The 5359-nt window shown below is 34.7% G+C and overlaps 1 long non-coding RNA gene across 2 annotated transcripts; it reads right to left on the bottom strand.

Moving 5' to 3' along the window:
* Positions 1 to 1780: 1780 nt before the first annotated feature.
* LOC134281354 (uncharacterized) lies at positions 1781 to 5156 on the bottom strand. Of its 2 annotated transcripts, XR_009995066.1 has the most exons (5): positions 4905 to 5156; positions 3230 to 3364; positions 2487 to 2905; positions 2257 to 2387; positions 1781 to 2136 (listed from the first exon to the last, which is right to left on the bottom strand). It is a non-coding gene; the product is annotated as an uncharacterized LOC134281354 (long non-coding RNA). The 2 variants fall into 2 exon arrangements; XR_009995065.1 differs by lacking the exon at positions 4905 to 5156 and having other exon boundaries at positions 3230 to 3644.
* Positions 5157 to 5359: the final 203 nt, after the last annotated feature.

Raw genomic sequence — 5359 nt, 5'->3', positions numbered from 1 at the left:
TTTTTTTTAACTGGACATAATAATGATATATTCAAAATATACATATTAATAAAGAAAGACAATTACAACAGGAGAGTGCATTTGTTAGTAATATTAGAAAGAATTAGGGCATAGAAATACAAGCTAAAGAAATATTTCAGCTCACCTGATATTTGGTTTTTAACACAAAAACCAAACCTTTTCTATGGTCCTTGGTTGCTCATTGGCTACGTGTTGCTGCCTCTGGTGGGACCTGCTGTCATACAGCCTGTCAATTGAAAGCTTAGGGGTCAAATGGGACTAAATGGCATTAAATTAAATTAAATTAATGGGGAAAAAATCTCAAGACTTTATTGAATAACTAAAGGAGTTACAAGGGGTCTCTTACCCTAAATTCCAAGTTAGGACTGTTGTCCATCTTAACTCTTTGTGCTCCATTAAAGAGTCAGTCAGACGACCTCAACAGTGAGAATGATTATTGCCATGCTTTTCATCTGTTAATAAATGATTGAAAATTAAAAAGAGATCAAACAAATGCACAATTTGGATCGAGTAAAAACAATAAAAAAAATTGCAACAAATACAGCTTGTTGCTTACCGCATTGGCTTTTTTTTGCCTGGTGCCATAGTACAAATCCATACCTAGATCATTGCAATGGTCTTTTCTACTTGTGGTTGGTCTCTGTTTTTTAAGCTTCTCTGCCCTTGTCAAAGATAGAAACTGAAACAAGGTTAGTGAAGTCCTCAAAGAAAGTACAAAAAATGACAAACTATAAAACATATGAAATAAATGTTCGCAAAGAGAGACAATTACAAATGTGCAAGTGTTAGTAATGTTAGAAATAAAGGAATAGTAGAGGTAATACAATAGAAATAAAAGCTAAAGAACTCAACTCACCTCATATCTGGTTTTTATACAAAAACCAAACCTTTTCTGTCGTCCTTGGTTGCTAAATAAGTGGATTCGTGACTTGCTGCTTCTGATTGAACCTGTTACCATACAAGCTGTCAATTAAAAAGTTCAGGGGTCAAATGGGACTCAATCTAGGTCATGTGAACACAATTTATAAATAATCAAAATCTCGTGGAAAAGAGCCTGCATCTTACCGCTTCATCCAAAGATTCGGCAAACTCCTATATATTCAATGTTGCTCCATGATAGTCATATCCCCTTCTGATAAAGAAAAGAAGATGTCAAAGATATAAATTTCCTTCTCTTGATCAAATGTAACATAAATCCAGAAAGAGATAAAAGAGTAAGGAGGCATAACTTACAACAGTGAAACCTGTCTAATCCGACATGCACTGGGAGACACATTTTGTATCAGAATAGACAGGATGTCGGATTGCACCGTGTTAAAAACATGGAAAATAGAATACTGGAGATTAGACACTGTAGTGCCTTTAGAATTGGCCGCTGTGTGCTGGGCTCTCCTTTTGATATCAGATTGCTCCCTAACAGGAGGTTGGAGGCCAGTCTATTTTTGATTAAAGAATTAAATGAAAGTCAATACAAGGGCTTTTTCAAACTCTAAATGAGAAATTTTCAGAATGAGGAGTTTGTCTCTTACTGTCAATTCCATGTTAATTAAGACTGTTGTCCATCATTACTCTTGGTACTCTCATTGAGGAGTCATCCAGTCAACCCCTGCAGAGTGACTGATTCTTGACAAGTTTTGTTTTTGTCTGCCGATTGAAAAATAGAAAAAGAGATCAAACAAGTGAACAATTGAAATCAAGTGAGAATAGAGAGCAAAAAAAAAAATTGTGTCTTACCAAGTTGACTATTGTTGACCTGTTGTCTTAGAAGATACTCTGTATCTAGATTCTTGCAATGCTCTCCTACTTGATGTGCTGGTGGCTACTGTCTGTCTGTCTTATACTCCTCTATGCCCTTCTCAAAGATAGAAACTAATGCAAGATTATTCAAGTCCAAAAATAATTTTAAAAACAAAACAGAATATGTAAGATACATGTACATACTAATCAAAACAACCATATGAAAGGGAATGTGCATGTGTTAGTTATGTTAGAAAGAGGTAAGGCTTGGAAGTAAAAGCTAAATACACAATTCAATTCAACTCACCTCATATCTGGTTTTCAATACAAAAACCAAACCTTTCTGTGGTCCTTGGTTGGCTTCTTGCTGCCTCCGGCCTACCAATTGAAAGTTTAGAGGTCAACATGGGACTTGTATGAGCTAGAGAGCTCATGTGAACACAATTGATAAGTAACCAAAATATAAAGACAAGGAATTTTAAAAAAAACGAATCTTACTGAATTCTCCACAGTTGGCAGTACTTAGTTAATCGGATAAATTCCTAATAAATGGTGCTTACTTTTGGTGCTTTGGTTGAAAGGTCATTGAGTCGATCTACACAGAGGGACTGATTCTTGCTTATCTATCCCTATAACATATAAAAGATCAGACAAGTGAATCATTTAGATCAAGTGAATTCAGAAATTAACAAAATTCCATAATGACAACAAATGCTGTTTTTTTTTACCACATTTGACTTTTGTTTGCCTGAAATATGTGTTCAGATCCTTCTTATGTCCTCCTCTTTGTTGTGCAGCCGGCCATTGTTTGTCTGTCTGTAAAATACTCCTTTCTGTCCTTGTCAAAGAGAAAAACTGATAAAAGATTAGTAAAGTCAAAAAGAATTACATACAAGAAAAAAACACGTATGAAAAATGCATTAAAAAATAATTTGTTAGAAAGAGAGACAATTACAAAGGGAATGTGCAAATCTTAGTTATAAGAAAAGGGGAAAGGGGGTATTCTGCATAGACATAAAAGCTAAAGAAACAATTCAGCTCACCTCATTTCTGGTTTTTATTATGAAAACCAAACCTTTTCTGTGGTCCTTGGTTGCTAATAGGCTACATGTCTTGATGCTTCCGGTGGGACCTGGTGCTATACAGCCTGTCAAATGAAATTTAAAGGTCAAAAACATGGAACTATAGTCCAAGTCAACACAAGTTAAAAATTAGCAACATGTCAAAAAAAAGAACTCGAATCTTACCATATCATTCTAAGTTGGCAGTGGTAAACTGGACAAACTTCTACTCAATTTTGCCTACTTTTAGCGTTGATAAGTCATTGAGTCGACCTACGTGGAGGGGCTGATTCTTTCTAAGCAATTTGACTGTTAAAACATGGAAATAGATCAGACAATTGAACCATTTGCATCAAGTGAGTTCAGTAATCAAAAATTCCACAATGGCAACAAATGCAATTTTTTTTTACCATATTTGACTTTCGTTTGCCTGAAGTAATAATGTGTTCAGATCCTTGCTATGTTCTTCTCTTTGTTGTGTGGCCGGCCACTGTCTGTCTGTCTGTCTGTCCTGTACTCCTCTCTGCCCTTGTCAAAGAGAGAAACTGATACAAGATTAGTGAAGTCAAAAAGAATCAAACACAAGAAACGAAAAAAAAACACATATGAAAAAAGGACATTACAAAAAAAATAGTTAGAAAGAGAGACAATTACAAAGGGAAAGTGCAAATGTTAGTAACATGAAAGGGGAATGGAGGGTATTTTGCATAGAAATACAAGCTAAAGAAACAGGTCAGCTCACCTTATATCTGGATTTTAATGCAAAAACCAAACCTCTCCCTCGGTCGATCCTGGCTGCTGAGTGGCTATATATCCTGCTGCTCTTCATCTTATCAGTAGAAAGTCTAAAGGTAAAATTTGGATTCATGCTATATCTTGTGAAGCAAATTAAAAAATACATGTCAATTTTTCAAGAATAAACTTCCATGTCACCATAGTTTTAGTTCATTCTAAACCTTTGTTTGAAAACAAAAGTGCAAAGGAAATTCATACATAAATTGAACTTTAGCTATTTTGGCCGATTTTTGCTAGAGTATTTTGTTAAGTTTTTAAATCAATCCGTTTTGCATAGCAATGAAACCCCTGGTACTTTAAGATCAATTCTTGGATCTTAACTTCTATCCCACTTTTGATTGCAGTAAATTTCCCTTAAAGACTTTTGAAAAAATTACTTGTAGTTCTCATCGCATTCTCAACAAAAATCATAATCCAAAATTGTAACAAAGGCAGTTTGTTTCTTACCAAGTTGGCTAATGTTGGCTTGGTCATAGTGGATACTCTGATTCCCGATCCTTGAAATGCTCTCCCTTTTGTTGTGTGGCCAACCACTGTCCGTCTGTTTGTCTGTCCTTTACTATCTCCACCCTTGTCAAAAATAAAAACTGATACAAGATTATTTAAATGCTTTTTTTAAGAAAAAGACACAACAATAATATATTTAAAACACATACTAACAAAGACAATGACAAAGGAAAGGTGCATGTATTAGTAATGTTAGATGGCTTAGAAATACAAGCTAAAAAAGCAATTCAGCTCACCTTATATTGGTTTTGATACAAAAACCAAACCTTTTCCATGGTCCTAAGTTGGAAAGTGGCTTCATGTCTTGACCCTTTCATGGGGAGGGGGGCTGTTATCATATAGTTTGTCAATTAAAAGTTTGGTGGTCGAATAAAACTCAGTTTAGCTCATGAGAATTAACACATTAAAAATTCAGAAGGTGACAAAAAGCTCGAACCTTACCTTATCATCTAAAGTTGACAAATTCCTCCTCAAGTTGCTTTCTTGCGGTCTTTTGCTTGATAAGTCAATGACCCGACCTACAAATAGGGTAGATTCTTGCTAAGTTTTTTCTCTGTTTCATGAATCATTGAAAGAGATCTAACAAGTGAATCATTTGGATCAAGTGAGTTCAGAAATCAAAAATTCCACAATAACAACAAATGCAGGTTCTTACCACATTTGACTTTTGTTTGCCTGAAGTAATAATGTCTTCATATCCTTGTTATATCCTCCTCTTTTTTGTGTGGCCGGCCACTGTCTGTCTGTATTATACTCTTCTCCGCCCTTATCAAAGAGAGAAACTGATAGAAGATTAGTAAAGTCCAATAGAATTCAAAACAAAATCAAAGAGAAAAATGGAATTGCATACAGAAAATAAATTTGTTAGAAGGATGGACAATTACAAAAAGGAACGTGCAAATGTTAGTTAAATGTATAAGAAAAGGAATAAGAGGGTATTTTGCATAGAAATAAAAGCCAAAGAAAAAAAATCAGCTCACCTCATGTCTGAATTTTAATACAAAAACCAATTAAACCTTTCCTGGCTGCTAAATGCCCACATATCATGTTGCTCTTTATCCTATCAAGGGAAAGTCTAAAGGTGAAACTTTGATTCCGACTAAAGAAAAATGTCAATAATTTAAAGAATAAAACCGCCATATTTCAAGTTCATTCTAAACCTCTTTTGAAAACAAAGGGCTAGGGAATCCATGCATAAATTAAAAGAGCTATTTTTGTCGACTTTTGCTGGAGTATTT

The sequence above is a fragment of the Saccostrea cucullata genome, unplaced genomic scaffold, assembly GCF_032062105.1.
Source record: "Saccostrea cucullata isolate Sc308-1 unplaced genomic scaffold, CSIRO_AGI_Scuc_v1 ctg18688, whole genome shotgun sequence".
In the NCBI taxonomy this organism is placed as follows: Eukaryota; Metazoa; Mollusca; class Bivalvia; order Ostreida; family Ostreidae; genus Saccostrea; species Saccostrea cuccullata.
This window is presented reverse-complemented; position numbering and strand designations above follow the sequence as displayed.